This window comes from Phyllobates terribilis, unplaced genomic scaffold (genome assembly GCF_046119375.1).
Source record: "Phyllobates terribilis strain yellow unplaced genomic scaffold, ASM4611937v1 Scaffold_17__1_contigs__length_24005725, whole genome shotgun sequence".
NCBI classification, from domain to species: Eukaryota; Metazoa; Chordata; class Amphibia; order Anura; family Dendrobatidae; genus Phyllobates; species Phyllobates terribilis.
In genome coordinates this window covers 4,124,025-4,148,590 of record NW_027362777.1, presented here as the reverse complement: position 1 = coordinate 4,148,590, position 24,566 = coordinate 4,124,025, and positions in this window count along the sequence as shown.

The window sequence follows — 24,566 nt, the reverse complement described above, 5'->3', positions numbered from 1 at the left end:
GGCTGGACACTTCGGATGGAAGAAGCTGGAGTTCCTGCTGCGCGAGCAGTTCCACTGGGTAGGCATGAGGGGAACCATCGAGAGGTGGTGCAGAGACTGTGGCCCGTGCAACCTAAGAAGGAAGGACCGTGCCAGCCAGAAGACTCCCCTGCAGTCCATCGTCACCCGGCAGCCGTTGGAACTGGTAGCCTTGGATCATGTAAAACTGACCCCAAGCAGAAGTGGCTACGTCTACGCACTAACCATCGTGGATCACTACTCCCGGTTCTTGGTTGTCGTCCCCATCAAGGACTTAACAGCTCGAACAGCAGCTAGAGCCTTCCAGCAGCATTTCTGCCGTCCACACGGGTACCCGGACCAAGTGTTGACAGACCAGGGACCTGCCTTTGAAGCGGAGGTCTTCCAAGAATTCTGCACTCTGTATGGCTGCCGGAAGATAAGGACAACACCCTATCATCCGCAAACTAATGGACTTTGTGAGAAAATGAACCAGGTGGTAATGGATCTTCTGAAAACGTTGCCCCTGGAAGAACGCAGTCTGTGGCCTGAGAAGCTGCCCGATCTGGTGGACCTATACAACCATATCCCGGTAGGTTCCACCAACTGTACCCCGGCTTACCTAATGAGGGCGAGACCTGGTAAGTTACCTGTTGACCTGGAAATGGGAGTCCTGACACCCGAGGACACTTCACCAGAAGCAGACTGGGACACAGAGAGGCAGCAGCAGTACCGGAGAGTACAGGAGAGTGTGGAGCGAAGTCTCTGTCAGGCTAGGGAAAGACAAGAGAAAACTTACAACCAGTATGCTCCCGCTGTTCCCCTGGTACCCGGAGAGCAGGTCTTGAAGAGAAAAAGACGGCTCCACAAGTTGGACGACCAGTGGGAGAAGGACCCGTACACCGTACTGCCCTCAAGCCACGACAACCCAAAGGTCTGTACCATCAGTAAAGACGGAGGGGAAACCACGACCATTGTATCCCGGGATCACCTGAAGAAGTGTCCCGAACAGCTACGGAACCCTGAAGAGGAACAAGAAGACCCTCGACCCGTAGAGGAAAGGGAAGACATGGTTAGTACTGTGCTCGGAGACTTCCCTCGGTCTTGGACTCAAGTCAATGGCGCAGTTGTGGTACCCGTACTCACCTTCCTCCAACCAGCATCCCAAGCACCTACGGAGTGACAGGTAGAGCTGGAAGAGCAGCCGGTCCAGGAGGCAGAAGACTCCACACAAGCAGAACAGGAGGATCAACCCTCCGCTTATAGTGAGCCTGCCGTACCCCTAGTGAGCCAAGGAGCCGGTAGACAGCTGCCCAGTTTACCCTTGACAGCTCCTACACCCTGTAGTTCAGGGCTAGACAGTCAGCTCCGTAGGTCCACTAGGGCCACTAGAGGCCAGTTACCCGCACGTTGGAGGATTTGAAGTGTATAAATTGTTTTATTTGTGGTTACCTGTTTTTCTTGTTGCTTGTGTATAATTATGTGTTTCTAGTTGTTTATAGGAGTCTTTGGTGGATTTACCGGGAATCCTGTGTACATAGTTGGAGCGTAACCCAGGACGGACTAAAGACTGTTAAGGACTCGGGGTAGGACAGACCCCTACCTGGTTACGTCTCCCTGTTTTGGTGAAATGGACACCTTGCTTTTCTTCAAAAACTGCACCCGGTTGTGGACACGCCGTGACCATCTTTATATGTTTTTCTTATTGTACTATTATTGTTTATACCTTGTTATGTTTTTTTCAAAAATATGTTTAGTCCCGGAGTACTAAATTTCACTAGGGGGGAATGTGACACCCCAGGGGTCTGGTTGCCACAGTGATAGAGATATTACGTCTGAGAGCAGGTGGGAGGTCTCTTGGTCAGGGATCCTATGCATGCCACACCTCCTGCTCAGTCCTGGGAGGGGAAGAACTTCCCCTATATAAACCTAGGGCTGAGGCAGGGTGAGTGAGTAGAGAAGAAGTAGAGACAGAGAAGCAGATATAGGAAAAGAACATCAGGAGCTCTGTGGGAACAGTGCTACAAGGAGTCAGGGGCTGGCAGCTGCAGAGCTCGCCCTGACTGAGAAGTATCACCGGACCCGGAGTCAGAGGCTGTGGGGACTAATCTCTACCCAGCAGCAGAAACCGACCGGCAGGAGATTGCAGGTCCTCTGGCCCAGAAACCCGAAGGCACGGTCACACGAGTGGGACCAGCACCGCCATCGTGGAGCGGAAGCCATTAGAAGGCCCCAAGTCACCGGCCATACGGGTGAGCACCACACGGTACACTCAGGGACGTGGGCTACTTTTACCCGCCTCTAGCAAAGTAGCCAGAAGAGTACAGTTAGTTGGGAAGGCCTACAACTCCGCCTGGCCAGGGGAGATCCCATCTGCTCAAGGACTGACCAGGCCCCGATTGCTAGCAAGTACTCCGGGAGGGTCTATCTTTGTCACCAGTAAAGCCCCTGAACTACACCGCATCGTCTCTGAGTGGTTCCTGCTACCCCCATCATCCACATCGGCTGCCCTGAGGCCATACCCCTCCCGTTGGGGGTTATACCATCCACGCTGCACCATCCTTCCACCGGCCTCAGCGGTCTGCCCTGCAGCGGCAGCTCCATAGCTGCATTCAATGGGTGGCGTAGTCATCCACCATCTACTGCTAATAGACTGCCACTTAGTCTGACTCCCTGGACACGGACCGGGTCACCGCCACGAGACTACTACCCCCATCTGATCCGGCTCCGGGTAGGCTCCCGCGTGCGCAACGCTGCGCAACTCAGGCCCAGGGGCACGTCATATGTCTTCTGTGTTTTTATATGGTTTTAACTTTAGTACTTACTTTCCAGTACTCATTGCTGATTCTTTCTGTGGGTACAGTCTTGGAGTGGATCCCCTATTTGATGTCTGGAGATTTGCTGCGGTGTCTGAAGTTGTCTCTCCCCAGCCCTGGGTTTTTGTTTTTTTCATAATAGGAAGATAAAGAATAAGAAAACACATGAATTTAAGAAATAGTATTTATCTTGGACTTTGCAACTCATTTTTATTATGAATATTTCCCTTCTGTAATATATTTTGCACTGTATTAATTGTTGTTTTACTTATTATTTAATTTTTTTTCACCTTCACCTTTTCTTATTATCATTATTATTATTTTCCTATTTTTGTAGTATTATTGAATTATTGTCTGTATATTATCATTCATTTATGATTTTCACACATATTGTCTTTACTCAACACTGTTTTCACATGTATATTAACATCCATATATGATCTTTATACATATTGTCTTTACTCGACACTGTTTCACTTCATTACTTCGCTTTAGCTATTTATCTTTTTTTAATTGTTCATGCCTTTCTTTCTTCTCTAGTGTCCCCCGTTCAGACAAAACAGTTACAGCCGCAATGCCCTGATAGACATGCCCCCCTCCAACTACATTACCTCTATATGGGGATTTTAATATGGAGAGTGCGCGTGCGCACGAATGGACCCGTCTGACTTCCGGCTATGCGCGATAGACACTGATGCGTTCCATCGCATGCGTGTCAAGCGCTATACCCCGGAAGTCAATTTGGTTTGAAACGGAAGTCCTAGTAGTAAGCGCACGCGCCGCGGTACTCCATAATCACTCCTTCTAAACAGCTGATTACCACCAGATTTAAACAAGACACTTTGCACATGCACACACGCCCCCTTGGAAGAAGCACTTTTGCGAAACGGCGTCGTCGGGGTAGGTTCCATCCCTCCTCATGTGAGTACATATGTAAATCATTGAGTCCTTCTTACCACTTATCATCTATTGCCTTACATCTAGCTGTCTCAACTCATAACAAAGGGACTTCCCTTATATATGCACTTTGCACTTTTCATGTTTGAGATAAGTAACTAAGTATAGCGCAGTAATCTAGCGTAGCAATTTAGCCTGCAATTTTGGGTTTATCTACCTTGTTATTTCTTGGCTGTCATAAGATGATTTAATAGGGCTATGCTATACAATTAATTTTGCATCTATTTTGGGAACACCGTCTGGGGTTTCTTAACCAGTGTATCCTGTTTTATATGTACCATGTTGTTGGATGGAACCCGAAGGTCTCTGTTTTTTAACTATTCTTAATTAATTTTTGGTTTTAAAAAAAATTTGGAAATAAAGTTTATTCTTTTACTTACTAGTTTATGTATCTTCCTTTGAAGCTGGGCTGCTTCAGCTGGAGCTTTTTGTGCGATACATTGTGAATATAGGAAGTTTATATGTGACCGTTGTGACTTATTACCTATTTCTTGTAGATCATTCTGATATAAACAAACATCTGGTCTCAAAGGATGAGGAAGGCACAAGTGAGAACAATGAGAGCCTTGACTTCCAAAATTTTACGTCATCTTCTGAAAAGCTTTGTAAAGTAAGTATGTGATTAATAAATCCAAAATATGTAAAAAAGATTAAAAAAAAACTCTAAAAGTACATAAAAAAAATATTTTATATCTTATTTTTATCCGTATTTAGCTCTGTATCATCGCTACCAGGATGGTGAACAATGAGGATCCCAATGCCCCTCCAGAGTATACACCAGAAACCAACACAAACATCTCAGAAATGTGAGTAGATTATAAAGGGTCATTACTTCATTACTGGGAGTTCCAGTCTGATCTATGTACACAACACCAAATATAGGACATAAATATCAGAATATGAAATGCAGCATTCACCGCTTCATGGTTAACGGTCATTGTACTTTTGGCTTCAGAAAATGCAGAAGATAACAGCCCATAATTGTGGCAGGTCATGCATTTTTAGCACTGCCTACTCTGTAGGAGAGCTGTAGTATTACTTGCCAGACATTCTTGGTAGTTGTGTTCTGATCCATGGAAGGTAGTTTTGAGCAGAAAACCTTCCCCACTATGACAGTCATATGTCCTATTAGGCCTTATAGTCAGTGTTCTTATAGTGAGACAACCCATTTTATACTGTGTTTACTTACGATTTACATGTTTTTCTTCTTCAAACAGGCAGAAAGAATCTGTTCCTGTATGTAATACAGACGATGCTGTTACCATCTTGCCACCCTCGTCCCCATTGCCAGGTATGTACATGTCTTCAGCACCAACAATGTGAATGTTGACTTCAAGGCTCAAATATTTCCACATGGTTTTTCTGGTCTACTATGTTATCCATGTTTCATGGATCTCAGCTATGTTGACCATGGGTTCGTACTGTATCCCTATTTCCCTAATTTTGTACAGGAGTTTTTTTTCATGTATTCTGTATATTACGTTGTATCATCTAGTAACCTAGTGAGATATAGCGACTGTGTTATACTGACACCCTCTAACAATCCTTCCTTACCTATGTCTTGTAGATCACTCTGATGAAAACAACCATCTGGTCTCAGAGGATAAGGAGGGCACAAGTGAGGACGATGAGAACCTTATCTTCCGAATATTTGCATCATCATCTTCTGAGAGGCTTTCTAAAGTAAGTATGTGATCGATAAATCCAAAATATGTACAAAAAAAGGATCTATAAAATTAAAAAGTATGTATATTTAATAACTTATTGTTATCCACATTTAGCACTCTACCACCACTAACGGGATGGTGAACAACGAGGATCCCAAGGCCCCTCCAGAGTGTACACCAGAATCCAACACAAACATCTCAGAAATGTGAGTAGATTATGGGGTCATTACTGGGAGCTCCAGGCTGATATATGTGCACAACACCAAATATAGGACATAAATACCATAATATCAAATGCAGCATCCACCGCCCCATGGGTCATGGGTCATTGTGCTTTCAGCTTTCGGAATTGTTGGAGATAACAGCCCATAATTGTGGCCGGTCATGCACTTTTAGTGCTGCCCTCACTGTAGGAGAGATGTAGTATGAAATGCCGGCCATTCATGGTAGTTGTTTTCCTCTCAGCTCTCTATAAAAGGTAGTCTTGAGCAGAAGACCTTCCCCACTATGACAGTCATATGTCCTACTAGGCCTTATAGTCGGTGTTCTTCTAGTGAGACAACCCCTTTTATACGGAGTTTACTTGAGATTTACATGTTTTTCTTCTTCAAACAGGCAGAAAGTATCTGTTCCTGTATGTAATACAGACGATGCTGTTACCATCTTGCCACCCTCGTCCCCATTGCCAGGTATGTACATGTCTACAGCACCAGCAATGTGAATGTTGACTTCAAGGCTCAAATATTCCCACATGGTTTTATACAATACTATAGGTCTCTTATGTTATCCATATTATGACAAAGCAGATCCTATAAGAATATATTGTTACTGATTTTTTTTTTTAATTTTTCATCAGAATTTCCATCTCATGAAGAAAGAAAATCGGCAATAAATCTGAGTATGGAGCAACAAAACTCAGAAAATGGAAAAAGTGGGAAAAAGAGGCGAGGTAAGTGTGAGAATCAGCTCCATGTTGTGTGATGTCAGTGAGAATAATTCATGTGGAGTAGATGTCATCTGTCAGTGATGGGATTGTCACATGTATGATTGCTGACAATGACCCCTGACCTCTGTATGATAATATTCCTCTGCTGTCCGGCCACAGTGACTGCACAGCATTATCATGTAATATGGAGTCCCATCACTTACATTATATTTATTTCTCTTCTCATAGGTTCCATCTTCCGCCGGATCTTATCATCCTGCCGGCGTGGATTATCCAGGGCTGCTCGCGCATTTGCATGCTGTCACTGTTGCCCTAAAACCATCTAAAAGACGGGACACCTAAGCATCTAGCGCCCTGAAGTCCAGCAGATCCACCATCACTGCTGGAGCTGTATAGAAGGACCTTCACCATCTACCTGTGGCCTTCTGACTGGTCAACCTGGACAAGTTTCAGTAACGCCTCTGTCATCAGGCTCCGCGGTATTCATACTGCTCGTCTGACTTGTCATTTACTGATCACCTGGTATCTGACCTCGGCTATCTTCCTGACTTTGATTTAGTCTTTTGATAATGTTCACGATTTTATTCATCCCATTATTAATTAAAAAAAAGTAAAATCTGTTACTGTTGCTCTGATAACTTTTTGTCTTGAATTCACAAATACTTGTAACTCACTAATTGCTCTTCTTCTCACTAAATGTATTTCTCATTATCCTTAATGCAGCAGTCAGTCTCATATTTCTGTCCAGCAGTTACACTGGTGCCTCCACCCTGTACCAGTCATTACACTCATCCACAAACCTCTCCACACTGCTGCACAGTCCTGCATCTCTACCATATCTACACTCCAATGAGCTAAGATTAACATCCTCCATAATCAGGACCTCCCACTCTCATGTCCAAGACATTTTCTCTGCTGCACCAGCTCTCAGGAGTGCACTACTGCAGGCAATCATGTTCATTCCCACTATCAGAGATTTTAAGTGTGCAGTAGAAACAGATTATTTGTGGCAGGACTATCAAATCACCTCACTATTCTAAGTTTTTCCTACAGCACTCAGTAGCACTTAATATTTGTACATATACAGATAATGGTTGGTGACTGGTTCATGCAGCCTTAATTCCACAAAGATAGAAATAAAAGGTCAACATGTTTCATACATCCAAACCATCCTTAATCATGGCAGAAAAACATCATTTTAAGTTCCCACTATGAATATTTGGTGAGATATCACAGCTGTGTATTTTCACAGCACAAAGAACGCATCTTACAGATCAGCAAATCACAGTGTGCTGACGCTTAGTGTTGTAGTTTTGAACAACACCATTCATTTTATCATATAATGTGTTGAAAAATGAGAAAAAATGCCAGGTTTGGGTTCCTTCATTTTACAGTGTGTATTGTGTTGTAAAAACAAACTGACAAAATGATTCAGAGTCAGTAGTACGATTACTGTGATACCAAACTTATAAGGTTTATATATATAAATATATATATATATATATATATATATATATATATATATATACAGTGTTTAGCATAAATCAGTACACCCAAATAGATTTGTCAGCAAACCTGTAGTTTCCTTTCAGAATCATCATTTTATATGGGATACCATACTACAAAATACTCTCGCAAATTTGAGCCATTGAATGCAAACAAGATTTGGTATTTTGCAGACCCCAAAAAAGAAATTTTCTTAACAAACTCATTCAAGATCATGTTTCAAAAATGAGAACATCCCAGTAACAGTCTTAAGAGAAAAGCTAAGTTTAGACAACAAAATTCTAATTAACAAGAACTGAACCACAGGTAAGTGTAATTATTCATTAAACAGATGTCCAGCAGACAGGTGTCTGTAAAAGGAAGTTACTTAATAAAGAAAACTCCTTCCCATTTCATGCTATCAGCAATGGCACCACATAGAAGGGAAATGTCACAAAACCTGAGAAAGAAAATAATTTCTTTACAAAAAATGTGAAGTCTACAAGAAGATCAGCAAAGCTTTTCTTATCAGTCAGATGGAAGTTAACATCTAAACAAAAGCATCTTCTGATGAGAAGAAAATCGACAGGCAAATTCATTGCTATTAGCTGAAGAAGTAGAAAGCCAAACTAGGGTGAGTGTTTTCCATGACACGACACGGTGTACACTGCAAATGAATGGCATTCATGAGTGTCCTCCACAAAGGAAGCCTCTCTCCCTTAAAGCCCATGAACAATAAAAGTCCGTCTACAATTTGCCAGGGTCCATGCTTAAAACTATGAGGACTACCGGGACTCTATACTGTGTATGTGCATCTTATGTGTATGTCCGTATTTTATGTTTGTGTGCACTATGTATATGCATACGTTAAAATGTGTATAGAGTATTAGCATGTGCAAATTTTATATGTGTGCCTAATATAAATATACATGGAAATGTATATGTAGGTGGTGCCTGATGGAGGGTGGGGGGCCCAGATCAGAAGTCCTGATTAAGGGCCCTTCACTGTCATTGTCTGCCCCTTATATAAACAGTAAAATCTCCTTTAATAACTGGACTTCCATTGGGGTGGACTTCTCATAGATGGCCAGTATGCATACTATATTGTGAATCTGGGCATCTCTCACAGAAAATCTGATCTGGATATGAGGGTGGTCTTCTATAAGCGGTGATGTTTTGGAGAGATTTAGGGAAAAGTCCCAATGCTTATCCATCGATCTGGTAATTTGAGTAAAATATTTGTGTTGATAACTGATCACAAAGTCACAAAATATGTAAGATTTGGCATAACCTGGCTCATTTTTCAAAAAGTTATGCTCAATTTTTTTAGCACCAAGTTTTGTTGCTTTTTTGTAGACTTACACTAACTTAGTATATTGTGTGAGAATTAAATGAATTATGAATTAGTTGGTGCATTTTACCACACTCTGGGGGTCCCTGACAGTCCTTCTTTACCGGCCCTGTAGTGATGCCAATGTAAACTTCCAAGTGACCGCGCAGTCAATCACTGTCACGAATGCAGGACAACCTATGATTAGCTAATTTTTGGGAAATCCTTATAACAAAAGGGGATTGAAAATATTTACAATTATTTTAAAAGCATTAAAAAAAAAACAGACCCAATACTTATAATTAGTTTGTTGAAAGTAGTCTAATTAAAGGGAGCTGAAAGGATTAGAGATTATGAACCCAATTCACCAGTGTTTTTGCCAGAAAACTGGCATAAAGCTCTTGAAAAGTTGCAAAGTTTTGTGACTTTTCCCATTTTCACATAATTTTAACTTCTTTAAAGCCCAAGACGTACTGATACGTATCTGCGCCCTGGGACTTAAGAGCCTGATACGTATTAGTACATCTTTGTGATCGCGCACACAGGCTGTGCGGGCGTGATCGCCGCCGGGTGTCAACTGATTGTCACAGCTGACACCCGGTGCTATGTGCTGGGAGAGGTCCCGCACATTAAATCCCGCAATGCTGCGATCGAAGTCGTTCGCAGCATTGCGGGGGCAAGGGGAGGTGATCGGGATAGTCACCTCTCCTGCCGGCATCCAGCAATGTGTGCCGCGGCTTCCCGGATGTTGCCATGATGACCCGAATCACTGAGGGGTGCAGTTTTAAGAATGGTGTCACTTTTTTTCTTTGCATCCCGAACAATTTTCTTGGCAGTTGTGGCTGAAATTTTTGATGGTCTACCTGACTGTGGTTTGGTTTTTACAGAGCATCTGATTTTCCATTTGTTAATCACAGTTTGAACACTGCAGACTGGCATTATCAATTCCTGGGATATCTTTTTGTATCCCTTTCCTGTGTTATACTCTTTTTGCCTCCCTTTCCTGTGTTATACAGTTCAACTACCTTTTCCCGTAGATCCGTTGATAATTATTTTGCTTTTCCCATCTCAAAATCCAGAAACGTCAGTGGCTGGATCCCAGAAACTCACTCAGCTTTATACACACACACTGATTACAAGCAAACAGGTCATAGGTGAGGATGTTACCTTTAGTAGCCATTCAAACCCATTTGTGTCAAATTCTGTGCATGTTATCAGGCCAAAATCACCAGGGTATGTGAACTTTTTGATCAGGATTATTTGGATGTTTTTGGTTGTCATTAGTGATGAGCGAGCACTAAAATGCTCGAGTACTCGTTGCTCGGGTCGTGCAAATTGAAATACTCGGGTGCTCAACCCGAGCAATGAGCCCAATATAAGTCTAGGGGAAACTTGAGCATTTTTCAGGTGGCTCCCCACGGCGCTCTGCAGAGGGCCTAAAAATTGCCCAAATCAATGGGAACTGTGCTCAAATGACATGGGAACAGCATGGGGAAGACCCCTGGAAGAATCTTTGACTCCCAGATCACTGCTGTCAACAACGTCGTCAGAGTATTACGCCACTTTTACGGCGTAAGGAACATCCTTTCCAGGGTGATGACTTGTATATAAGGCAAAATAAATAAACAAAAACAAAAATACTCCTACACACCTTGGGCTATATTCACACGTAGCATTTTTGACAAGTTTTTGCACTTTTGCATTGCTTTCAACCAAGACAAATGCATTCACCAGGAAATGTCATTTTAACATTTTACAACCTTATCTGGCCATGTGGTGTGTGACACATCATCAGACACATGCATACAGTACTGAAAAGACATGGGAACAGCAAGGGGAAGACCTCTGGAAACATCTCTGACTCCCAGGTCACTGCCTAAATGTGTGCCCATCATAAGTGATCCTTGGCACATGCGAAGATGCCTCCCGCCATGCACCTGTCGTTGCAGACTTGCAACAATCACCGTCCACGTCCTTGTCCCACTGCAGTGTTCAGTTGTCCCTACCCCATTCCTTGGAATGCAAGCACAAGAATGCCGGCAGCCACCCACCCACAGGCTGCAATACTATACTGCCAATTTTTTGACAGCTGCTTGCACTTGAAATGTGGCCTTTTAGGCTCGTGGAGGCGGAAGCTTTTCATAACCTCATGCCGGCGGCGGCCGGGTGTCCATACTCGGTCCCCAGCCGCCACTATATTTCCCGGTATCGCCTCCGCCTTCCACAAGCACGGGTCCCATAACATTACCCGTGCCCTCCCCAGTGCACTTACTGGGAAGGACCGCCTAACCACAAACACGTGGACAGGTGAATGTGGCCAGGGACGGTACGGAGCCAGTCCATAACTTTTTTTGCTAAGAGTTGTGTTTAGCTCGGTGAAAGGACTGGCATAGAGGGAAACCGTATCTACCCTGCGTGTCATTTCTCCCAGGAAGTCCTCTAAAGCTGCTTGCACTTGAAATGTGGCCTGAACATTACTGCTGGTACTTTTCTGTGGGAATTTTCTTGCCTCCTACCAGCCTGGAATATTTCCAGCAAACTATGGTACAACAATATTGTATTAACACTGCCCCCAGTACCAGTAGCGAAGCCATCCTCAATTTCCTTCTCTGGAATTTTATTTGGTAGACTGAGTGGCTGCCCAAATACATTTTCTCACAAAGGAGCTGATGATAGAGTGGGAGTAGGTTCAAGTTTCTCCAACCTGTTAGATATTAGAGGGTGAACGGCAGCACATTGGATCAGTGGTTAGCACTGAAGTCTTGCAGCACTGGGATCCTGGGTTCAAATCCCAGCAAGGACAATATCTGCATGAAATTTGTATGTTCTCCCCATGTTTGCATGTGTTTCCTCCTCAGTAAAAATAGAGTGTCCTGGAATCTTCCCACAAACTTTTCTTAGCCGGGACTGCTTCTCGGCAGGGTTGGACAGTCCCACCAGAGAATTCTCTGGTGTGCCTTGGCTTCTACCTCAGGAGAGTTCATGATAGAGCTAACTTTGCAGCTGCTATGGGGCTCTTGAGCGGGTGAGAAAGGTTAGCCCTCAGAAACAAATCCTCTGGTGGGCACAATGTTTTTCAATCTGAAACAGCTTCTCAGTGGGAGTTGTATTTCACCACAGCCATATTCTTTAGCTCTGTGAAAGGACTGGCATAGAGGGAAACCTTATCTACCCCGGTTGTCATTTCTCCGTCACCAGGTTCCGCCCATTGTAACACACGACCATGCCTGGCTGTATGTTCAGCGGTGAGAGCTACAGATCAAGCTGCTGTGTTACAGTTTTCAACAACTATGCAGCGCTGGGCGGTTTGTCAATTAAGCATTAAGCATGTCATCTTCAGCACAGCCTGTTGCTGTTTGGCCAAGGCAGTGCTGCAGTGCTGTCAGCTTGTGACTGATGTGGTCATTTCAGAGATGGAGGAGGAGGTGCATGAGCTGAACAATGTGATTACATTGAGGTTAAATTGGTGATGCTGTTTTTTATACTAAAGAAAGATCCTATTGTTATGTTTTTTTATGCTATTTTTTTTATGACAAATGCATTCACCGGGAAATGTCATTTTAACATTTTACAACCTCATCTGGCAATGTGGTGTCATCAGACACATCCTGTTTTATTTTTGATGGAGGGACTCTGAAAGTCATAAAGCCTATTTTTATAGGGACATCAGACGGCCCTTACTATTCTTAAAAGGCCAGCAGTCGGCCCTAGCTATTGTTAGAGAGCCATCAGAGGGCTATGCTTTGTTATTCCCATTATTAACAAGTGGGTCTCCTATACTGTTATTGCGCATCCAGTGACTGCAAGGGTTGTCAAAAATTTGGACGCAACCTAATACCCCTTTGAAGAGACATAGAGGAGGATCTCAGTAAAAAAAATGTTCCCATTATAAAGGAGCGGGTCTTCTATAGTGGTAATGCCCATGCTGTGACTGCAAGGGTGGCCAAAATTTTTGAAAAAAAACACTAACAATTTAAAGACACAAAGAGCATGGCCACAGTAACAAGGTACGACATGTTCCCGTTAGAAAGGAGAGGGTCTGCTATACAGTTATAGGGTATGCAGTGAATCCAACGGCTGACAAATTTTAGGAAAAACCCCACTAAGAATTTAAGGACACACAGAGCAGGGCCACAGTAACAAGGTGCGACATGTTCCCATTAGAAACTAGAGGGTCTGCTATACAGTTATAGGGTATGCAGTGAATTCAACAGCTGACAAATTTTAATGAAAAACCCCAACAAGAATTTAAAGACACACAGAGCAGGGCCACAGTAACAAGGTACGACATGCTCCCATTAGAAAGGAGAGGGTCTGCTATACAGTTATAGGGTATGCAGTGAGTCCAACGGCTGACCAATTTTAGGAAAAAACCCACTAAGAATTTAAAGACACATAGAGCAGGGCCACAGTAACGACAAATTCCCATTAGAAATGATAGGGTCGGCTATACTGTTATAGGGTATGCAGTGAGTCCAACGGCTGACAGATTTTAGTAAAATCCCCACTAAGAATTTAAAGACACACAGAGCAGGGCCACAGTAACAAGATATGACATGTTCCCATTAGAAAGGAGAGGGTCTGCTATACAGTTATAGGGTATGCAGTGAGTCCAATGGCTGACCAAGTTTAGGAAAAAACCCACTAAGAATTTAAAGACACATAGACCAGGCCACAGTAATGACAAATTCCCATTAGAAAGGAGAGAGTCTCCCATAGTGTTGGACTATGCAGTGACTGCAAGGGCTGCCAAAATTTTGGAGGCACTTCAATGGCCCTTGGAAGAGACGTGGAGGAGCGCATCATAAAAATTTTTTACCATTAGAAAGCAGCGGGCCTCCTATACTTGTAATGCCATGCACTAAGTGTATGGGCTGACAAACGTTTACTCCTGGGGGGTATACATGAACATACTGTATAAAAAAATTTTTTTACGGGCATCATAAAAATGTAGCACCCCGAGGGCTCGGTCGCTACAGGGGTATTGCACCTCTGCCAGAGGTGTGATATTCCACTCCCGGGTAAGGATGGAGTATGGACCAGGGTTCAGTTAGCTGCATACAGCACACTCACCCCATTTCCGAGGGACAGCTCAACGGTGCTCCCATTAGACAGAAATGCAGGCACGACAGACCATGTCCCTGGCTGGAGTGGGGAGGGGGTAGGAATACCCAGTGATGTAGGAGCAGATAGGGGTTGGTTCCTGAGCGTAGATAGGAGCCCATTGGTTGCTGGTCACCTGGGCTCATGTTCTAGAGGGAGGTATAAAAGGTGGGCACCATCTTAGAACAGTGTTCAGTCAGAGAGAAGAAGTGACGGAGTGGGGGCCTCTGCAAGGGGCTCTTCTCCGTAGGCGGGCCTAGCCTCTGAGGCCCAGCCAGCACAGAAAGAAGAGAAGAAGAGAAGTTCAATGAGTGGAGTAAGAGAAGGAGTTCAGCCAGAGAGGGCTGACAGGGAGCTGTGGCTCAGTCTGGGCCCAGCTCCACGAGGCAGGCCTAGGGTGAAGGCCAGGAACAGAAAGGAACAAGAACAGAAAGGAACAAGAACAGAAAGGAACAGAAAAGAAAGAGAGAGAGAGAAACAAAAGGGCTCAGGAACAAGACGGCAGAAGGGACCCTAAGAACCCACGAGAATACAGGGTGAAGGGTCAGGCAGATTAAGGGTACCGGATCCCAAGTTGGTGGAGGAGAAACAGCCCTCAGCCAAAGACCGGAGGTCGTGATCATTTATTGGTGCGACACCTCATCAAACCTGCTAGGAAGGTACCATATAGGACAGCGGGGAACGGGAACCACGTTTACCCGCACAAGTCCGCGGCAGCTGGACAAAAGTGGGTCACTGGTGAGGCAGGCCAGAGAAAGGATTGAAGGGGGTCCTGTGCCATGCTCCTGAACTGCCTGGGGTTGACCGAGCCCCTAACCTGGTGGACGCAGCATGGGTCGGGCGGTCATTGCTGACAGAAGTGACCCGGAGTACATGAACTGTGAGTAAAAGACATTGGACTGCAGTACGTTGTCTGTGTACTCTTTCGCTCCTCCAGCACTAACGGCACTGGGACTCTCTGCACCATCACCCCCACCATCCACTACACTGCCCTGGGGCTGCACTCTTCCCGTGGGGAGTCACACTACCTCAGCTGCATACATCATCAGCCCCAGCGGTCTGCCTTGCAGCGGCGGTTCATAATAACCGCAATCCACGGGTGGCGTAGTCGGACATCACTTAGGACTGCTAAAGGACTACCACTGGTCTGACCACCCTGAGCCACGGAACCGGGTCGGCACTACTACCCCCACCGTCTCCCTATTGCCTGGCTCCGAGTGCCCCACGGCCCAGGGGCGAGTCAAACACCCTTTAAAAAATTATGTGGGTGTTGCATCATGGACCACGGTCACCCTGGTGATATGGTGGTGGAGGATGAGGAGAAGGAGGAGGACAAGAGCAAATAGCCAAAATCAGGAAGCGTATACCCATGTGTGGGTGTGAAAAGGTGCATGGGAATACACCTCCCAAGAAAAGACACTGGATTTGAGTTTACGTTACGCTGCTATCATTCGGTGGTGTTGAGAAGTCTGGCCCAATCCAGCCCTTGTTCATTTTTATAAGAGTCAGCCTGTCAGCATTTTCAGTTGACAGGAGGATGCGCTTATCAGTTATAATTCCACCAGCGGCACTAAAAACCCGATCTGATAAAACGCTGGCGGCAGGGCAGGCCAGGACCTCCAAGGCATAGAGAGCCAGTTCATTCCACATATCTAGCTTGGATACCCAATATTTATAAGGCACAGAGGAATCACGGAGGACGTTGGTACGGTACGGCAAGGTACTCCCTCAGCATCTTCCCAAACTTTGCACTCCTTGTGAGAGTACCCTGCGCCTCAGGGCCTGTGCGATGGGAGGGTCTGAGAAAACTCTCCCAGAACTTTGACAGTGTTCCCCTGCCTCTGCTGGATTGAAGTTGTGTCTCTCTCGCCTGTACTCCTTGGTTGTCGAACGAAGTGTGCCCTCTGCCTCCAGCGTTTTCAGATGGGAATTTTTTTAATAGTTCCGCAACAAGGGCCTTCTGGTACTGCCTCATTTTTGTACACCTGTCCGCCTCAGGAATAAGAGATATAAAGTTCTCCTTGTAGAGTGGGTCTAGAAGTGTCACCAACCAGTAATCACCTAAAATTTTGAGAATGCGAGGGTCATGGGAAAGGCAGCATAACATAAACTCAGCCATGCGTGCCAGACTACTAACAGGCAAGACTTCCGTGTCCTCACCAAGAGGATGACTGACCATACTCTCCTCCTCCTCCTCCTCTCTGTCCTCTGGCCATCCACGCTGAACAGACGGTATGACAGCTGTGCAGATAGCACCGTCTATAGTGCATGAAACTAGTTACTGTCCTTCCTCCTCCTCCTCTTCCTCATTGTCACCCAATCCACGTTGGGATGAGATGAGGCTGGGCTGTGTGTAATCACCCTGTATGGTTAATTGCTCCATCTTATCGTGCTTTGCCTGCAATGCATCATCTTTGATTGTGAGCAGAGAGTGTTTCAGAAGACAGAGAAGCGGGATGGTGAGGCTAATTATGGCGTCATCGCCGCTCACCATCTTGGTGGAGTCCTCAAAGTTTTGGAGGATGGTACATATGTCTGACATCCACGTCCACTACTGAGGTCTTATGTGTGGAGTCTGAACTGAATACCGATAGCCTTTTTGATGCTGGTACTCAACAACTGCCCTCTTCTGCTCACAAATCCTTCCCAACATCTGCAATGTAGAGTTCCAACGTGTGGGGACATCACACACCAGTCTGTGAGCCAGAAGCTGCAAACGCTGCTGAAACACTGCAAGGGCGGCGGAAGCTGTAGCTGACTTTCTAAAATGGGCACACAGGCGGCATACTTTAACAAGCAGATCCGGCAGCTCCGGGTAGGATTTGAGTAACCGCTGAACCACGAGGTTAAGCACATGGGCCAGGCATGGTACGTGTGTGAGCTCGCCTCAGAGCCGCCACCAGGTTCCGGCCATTGTCACACACGACCATGCCTGGCTGTAGGTTCAGCGGTTTGAGCCACAGATCTGCCTGCTCTTTCAGAGCTGTCCATAACTCTTCAGCATTGTGTGGTTTTTCACCTAAGCATATTAGCTTCAGCACAGCCTGTTGCCGCTTGGCCGAGGCAGTGCTGCAGTGCTTCCAGCTTGAGACTGATGTGGTCATTTCGGAGATGGAGGCTGAAGAGGAGGAGGAGGAGGCTGAGGAGCATGAGGTGCAGGAGCTGTAGACCGTGGGGGCAACCATGATTGACCTAAGGCCTGCAATCCTTGGCGTCGGGAGGACGTGTTCCGTCCCAAGGTCCGACTGGGTCCCGGCTTCCACTATGTTAACCCAGTGTGCCATCAGCGAGATGTACCGTCCCTGCCCACAAGCACTTGTCCACGTTCCGTGGTTAGGTGGACTTTACCGGTAACTGCATTGTTGAGGGCACGGCCAATGTTTTGGGACACGTGCTTGTGTAATGTGGGGACGGCACACTGGGAGAAATAGTGGCGGCTGGGGACAGAGTATCGAGGGACGGCCGCCACCATCAGGTTGCGGAATGCTTCTGTCTCCACAAGCCTAAAAGGCAACATTTCGAGCCAAGCAGTCATGAATTGTGAGAATTTAGGTGTGTGGCCTGTGGGACGTTGGCTGCATATTTGCGCTTGCATTCCAAGGACTGGAGTATGAACAACTGAATGCTGCGCTGGGACAAGGACATGTACGTGCTTCCTGATGCTGCTACTTGAGAGTGTGCAATGACAGGTGCAGGGCAGGAGGCATCTTTGCATGCACTATGGACAGGGGATTGGCTTGCATGCACAACAGCAGAAGAAGCAATGGTGCCACCTGTAGACACTGTTCCTGGACCCTGGTGTTCGGCCCACAAAGTCGAGTGCTTTGCTGCCATGTGGCTGATCATGCTGGTGGTGGTCAGGCTGGTCGTTTTGCCACCCCTGCTGATGCTGGTCTGGCTCGTGATGCAAATGGCCTTTTTGGAGCTATCGGCAGAGTCTTTAAAAAACAACCAGACTCAGGAAGACCTAACAGTTGTAGTGGCAACTTCCTTCGTGTTGGTGTTACGGGAAACGGTAGCCTGCCTTCTGTCTGCGGCCACCACACTGCTTCTTCCTGCCTGTTGGGGTGCTCTGCCTCCCTCCCCCTGTGTGCTGCTGTCCTTGCTCTGCATGTCCTCCTGCCAGGTTGGGTCAGTTACTATATCATCCACCACCTCGTCTCCCACTTCTGCACCCTGGTACTATTCCTGACTTTCTGCCAATTGTGTCTCATCATCGTCCACCTCTTGTGACAGTTTCCCACCGTCGCCTTCGTGTGACCGTGGATGCTCAAATATTTGGGCATCGCTACACGTGATCTCCTCTTGCCCCGCTTCAAGTGGACCGGGCGAGAGGCCCGAATCTATAAATGGAAAAGTGAACAGCTCTTCAGATTGTCCAAGTGTGGGATCAGTTGTCTCTGGGTACTCGGCATGGAGGGAGGAAGGAGGATCAGGGTGAGGAATATGCGGTCCAGACTCACGGCTACTGAGACTTGACCGTGTGGAACACAGGGTGGTGGTGGTGGTGGCTAAGTGACTGGAAGCATTATCCGCTATCCAACCAACAACCTTTTGACACTGCTCTGGGTTCAATAGTGGTGTGCTGCGGTCCCCTAGAAATTGGGACAGGAAGGTCAGGCGAGAAGATGTGGGTGTTTGTTGTGGTACAATTTCGGCTTGCCCACGGCCTTGTCCTCGGCCTCTGCATGTACCATTACCATCACGTCCAGTTCCCCATCCCTTGCCACGTGGCTTGCCCATTTTAAATGGAGGATAGTATCTTCCACGCTCACTACAAATGACTGAGTTTGAAGCGAAGTTATATGTGATCGGTGTGATGGAGAAAACAGAGTTTTAAATACCTGGCCTGTAGGTAAGTAGTGTGAACAGCAAACTACTGTGAATTGCTTCACTGACACACTGAAAAAATGGAGGCCAGAAATGGCAGTATTTTCTGACAACGTATATGTGATCCGTGTGACGGAGAAAACACAGTTTTAATTAGCTGGATTTCTAGCGCTCTAATATGGAAAGGACCTGGCTGTATTCTGCAGTGCCAACAAGCAAATGGCGCAGAAAAATTGTGTTCTCTGGATTGCTTTATAAGTAAATAATGAGGATTAAGATCCAAAGCAAAGTATTCCTCGCCCCTGAGACCTGGGCCTTTGTATAGAAATATCTAACAGCAGCAGAAGGCAGAATTGGAATGGAGCCTCTTGTGCTATATGCACTGCAGTCTGCTATATACCCTGCCTGCCTGCCTATATACACTGCCTGCCTGATATCTCTGCAGATGGATTAGTCCTCAGAAGGACTGTTTGTTGAGATGGATATGTGTAATGTGCGGTTTTTCTCCCTACACTACCTAATACACAATCAAATCTCTCCCTAACGCAGCAGCAGCTCTCCCTACAATGTCTGATCTAGAGTGACTGTGATGAGCATGGCGGCGCCAGGTCAGATATAGACCTGATGACGCTGTGCGGCCAGCCAATCACTGTAATGCCCACAACCAACATGGCTATGGCATTACAGTGCATGGCAGGCAATCCCTGCATGTTCATTGGCTCTGTAAAGAGCGCCAAACATGCAGGGAGGGGACCCGACTTCCCGCCCGACCAACCCGGAAATACTCGGTGAGCGCAGAGCATCTCGAGTAGTGAGATACTCGGGCAAGCACCGAGCAGTAGCGAGCATGCTTGGCTCATCACTAGTTGTCATTAAGATTTAAAAAGAGAAAACACAGAAATGTGACAGTAAATGGCTTCACCCAACCAACAACCATGAGTGGAGAAAAAGTGTTTTTGTTATCATTCAATTTATCTGAAACAAGGCCAAGAAAGCAAAAATTCTGCCGGGGTATGTAAACTTTTGAGCAGAACTGTATATGCGCCAGCCCCAGTGTCTCCTATTCTATATACTCCAGCCCCAGTGTCTCCTATTCTATATACTCCAGCTTCTTCTGTGATGTATATGCTCTAGCCCCAATGTATCCTGTGATGAATATACGCCAGCCCCAGTGTCTCCTATTCTATATACTCCAGCCCCAGTGTCTCCTATTCTATATACTCCAGCTTCTTCTGTGATGTATATGCTCTAGTCCCAATGTATCCGGTGATGAATATACGCCAGCCCCAGTGTCTCCTATTCTATATACTCCAGCTTCTTCTGTGATGTATATGCTCTAGCCCCAATGTATCCTGTGATGAATATACGCCAGCCCCAGTGTCTCCTATTCTATATACTCCAACCCCAGTGTCTCCTATTCTATATACTCCAGCTTCTTCTGTGATGTATATGCTCTAGTCCCAATGTATCCTGTGATGAATATACGCCAGCCCCAGTGTCTCCTATTCTATATACTCCAGCTTCTTCTGTGATGTATATGCTCTAGTCCCAATGTATCCTGTGATGAATATACGCCAGCCCCAGTGTCTCCTATTCTATATACTCCAGCTTCTTCTGTGATGTATATGCTCTAGCCCCAATGTATCCTGTGATGAATATACGCCAGCCCCAGTGTCCCCTATTCTATATACTCCAGCCCCAGTGTCTCCTATTCTATATACTCCAGCTCCAGTGTCTTCTGTGTCATAGCTAATATAGCCCTAATGTCTCTTATGCAGAGGCGTCGCATGATAAAGCAGTGAGACACAAGCTCCCTGCCCTATCACTATCTCTTTCATATGCCACAGATCGCCATAGGCCTGCGGTTAACAAGATGTCAGCATACTCACGCAGGTGGCTCGGTGACATCATTGCATCGCTCTGCTCTGCTGTCCCGCCATGGAAGAGGAGACAGAGGCCGTGATGTAGGGAATCAGGATTAAGTGAGAATAAACTTTATTTTTTTAAATAATCGGGCAGTGGAGCCATCCTACTATATATATGGGGTAGTGGGTCCATCATACTACATATGGAGTAGTGGGGCCATTATACTATATGTATGTGGGGCAGTGGGACCATCATAGTATATACAGGTGCATCTCACTAAATTAGAATATCTTCAAAAAGTTAATTTATTCCAGTTCTTCAATACTGTTTCAGTATGCTCCACAATCATGAGGAAGACTGCTGACTTGACAGATGTCCAGAAGGCAGTCATTGACACACTCCACAAGGTCCTAGAGTTCCAATTTTCATTTGGAAATCAAGGTCCCAGAGTCTGGAGGAAGAGTGGAGAGTCCACAATCCAAGCTGCTTGAGGTCTAGTGTGAAGGCTCCACAATCAGTGATGGTTTGGGGGGCCATGTCATCTGCTGGTGTAGGTCCACTGTGTTTTATCAAGACCAAAGTCAGCACAGCCGTCTACCAGGACATTTTACAGCACTTCATGCTTCCCTCTGCCGACAAGCTTTTTGGAGATGGAAATGTCATTCTCCAGCAGGACTTGGCCCCTGTCCACACTGCTAAAAGTACCAATACCTGGTTTACACACAACAGTATTATTATTATTATTATTTATTATTATAGCGCCATTTATTCCATGGCGCTTTACATGTGATAGGGATATACATAACAAAAGCATTTACATAATCTTAACAAAACGAGTCAGCGACTGGTACAGGAGGAGCGAGGACCCTGCCCGCGAGGGCTCACAGTCTACGAGGGATGGGTGAGGATACAGTAGGTGAGGGTAGAGCTGGTCGTGCAGTGGTGTTTACTGCAGGTTGTAGGCTTGTCGGAAGAGGTGGGTCTTCAGGTTCCTTTTGAAGGTTTCCACGGTCGGCGAGAGTCTGATATGTTGGGGTAGAGAGTTCCAGAGTAGGGGGGAAGCACGGGAGAAATCTTGTATACGAGTGTGGGAGGAGGAGATAAGAGGGGAGTAGAGCAGGAGATCTTGTGAGGATCGGAGGTTGCGTGCAGGTAAGTACCGGGAGACTAGGTCACAGATGTATGGGGGAGACAGGTTGTGGATGGCTTTGTATGCCATGGTTAGAGTTTTGAACTGAATTCTCTGGGCAATAGGGAGCCAGTGAAGGGATTGACAGAGAGGAGAGGCCGGGGAATAGCGGGGGGACAGGTGGATTAGTCGAGCAGCAGAGTTTAGGATAGATTGGAGAGGTGCAAGAGTGTTGGAAGGGATGCCACGGAGCAGGAGGTTGCAGTAGTCGAGGCGGGATATGATGAGGGCATGCACTAGTGTTTTTGCAGAGTCTTTGCTGAGGAATGCACGGATCCGGGAGATGTTTTTGAGTTGGAGTCGGCAGGAGGTGGAAAGGGCTTGAATATGTGGTTTGAAGGAGAGATCAGAGTCCAGGTTTACCCCAAGGCAGCGAGCTTGTGGGACTGGGGAGAGTGAACAGCCATTGACGTTGATGGATAGGTCGGATGGGGGATGTGAATGAGAGGGTGGAAAGATGATGAACTCTGTTTTATCCATGTTGAGTTTTAGAAACCTGTCGGAGAAGAAGGATGAGATGGCGGACAGACATTGTGGGATTCTGGTTAGTAGGGAGGAGATATCGGGTCCAGAGAGGTAGATCTGTGTGTCGTCAGCATAGAGGTGATACTGAAAGCCGTGAGACTCTATGAGCTGTCCCAGGCCGAAGGTGTAGATGGAGAAGAGCAGGGGTCCTAGAACTGAACCTTGGGGGACACCGACAGATAGGGGGCGAGATGAGGAGGTGGTGCGTGAGTGGGAGACGCTGAATGTCCTGTCTGTTAAGTATGAGGAGATCCAAGATAGAGCCAAGTCCGTGATGCCAAGAGATGAGAGAATCTGGAGTAAGAGGGAATGGTCCACTGTGTCAAAGGCAGATGACAGGTCCAGAAGGAGGAGGATGGAGTAGTGTCGCTTGGATTTGGCATTTAGTAGGTCGTTTGTGACTTTGGTCAGGGCAGTTTCAGTCGAGTGATGCGGTCGGAAGCCAGATTGTAGACGGTCGAAGAGGGAGCAGGAGGAGAGGTGGGAGGACAGTTCAAGGTGGACATGTTGTTCTAGAAGTTTTGAGGCAAAGGGGAGAAGTGATATGGGGCGGTAGCTGGTCAGAGAGGAAGGGTCAAGGGAGGGCTTTTTGAGGATGGGTGTGATTGCGGCATGTTTGAAACATGAGGGGAAGACTCCGGTTGTTAGTGATAGATTGAAGAGGTGGGTTAGGGTTGGGATGAAGACTGAGGTGAGGTTAGTGATGAGGTGGGATGGGATTGGGTCAAGTTCGCAGGTGGTGAGGTGTGATTTGGAGAGTAAAGAGGAGACTTGACCTTCTGTAATGGTGGAGAAGTGGGGTTTGGAGGAGGATGGTTGAGTAGATATGAGGAGGGGTTGTGTGGATTTTAGGCCAAAGTTTTGTCTGATGGTGTCAATCTTCTGTTTGAAGAATGAGGCAAAGTCGTCGGCTGAGATGAGAGAAGAGGGAGGAGGTGCTGGGGGACGAAGGAGAGAGTTGAAAGTGTTAAATAGCTGTTTAGGGTTGTGAGATAGGGAGGATATGAGAGATGAGAAGTAGGTTTGTTTTGCTGTAGTGAGTGCGGACTTGAAATTAGTGAGGGATTGCTTGAATGCGATGAAGTGCTCGATGGAGTGAGACCTTTTCCATCTCCGCTCCGCAACCCTGGAGGCCCGGCGCAGTTCTTTGGTAAGTTTAGTGTGCCAGGGTTGCCTGTTGAATGTGCGAGGTGTGGTGTGTGTGAGAGGGGCGATCGAGTCTAGAGCTGCAGCTATTGTGGTGTTATATGAAGCAGCAGCAACGTCTGCATCGTGCAAGGAATTTATGTCTGTGAGAGGAAGGAGGGATTCAGAGAGAGAGTGTAGGTCAAGGTGTTTGAGATTTCTGCGAGGGTGTGTGAGTTTGTGGAGTGGGGATTGTGCACCCGGAGAGGAGAGGGTAGAGAATGTGAGGAGGTTATGGTCAGAGAGAGGGAGTGGTGAGTTAGAGAGGTTAGATAGGGAACAGAGGCGGGTGAAGATGAGGTCCAGTGTGTGGCCATCTTTGTGGGTGGGTGTGGAAGACCATTGAGTGAGTCCAAAGGAGGAGGTGAGGGATAGGAGCTTAGAGACAGACGAGTGGGGAGTGTCAATGGGGATGTTGAAGTCACCCATTATGATAGTGGGGATGTCAGTGGAAAGGAAGTGAAGCAGCCAGGTAGTGAAATGGTCTAATGTGCTTGATTGGCAGCAAACTCGCCTGACCTTAACCCCATAGAGAAACTATTATAGAGAATCTATGGGGTATTGTTAAGAGGAAGATGAGAGACAACAGACCCAACAATGCAAATGAGCTGAAAGACAGCTTTTTGTATTGAAGAACTGAAATAAATTAACTTTTTGATGATATTCTAAT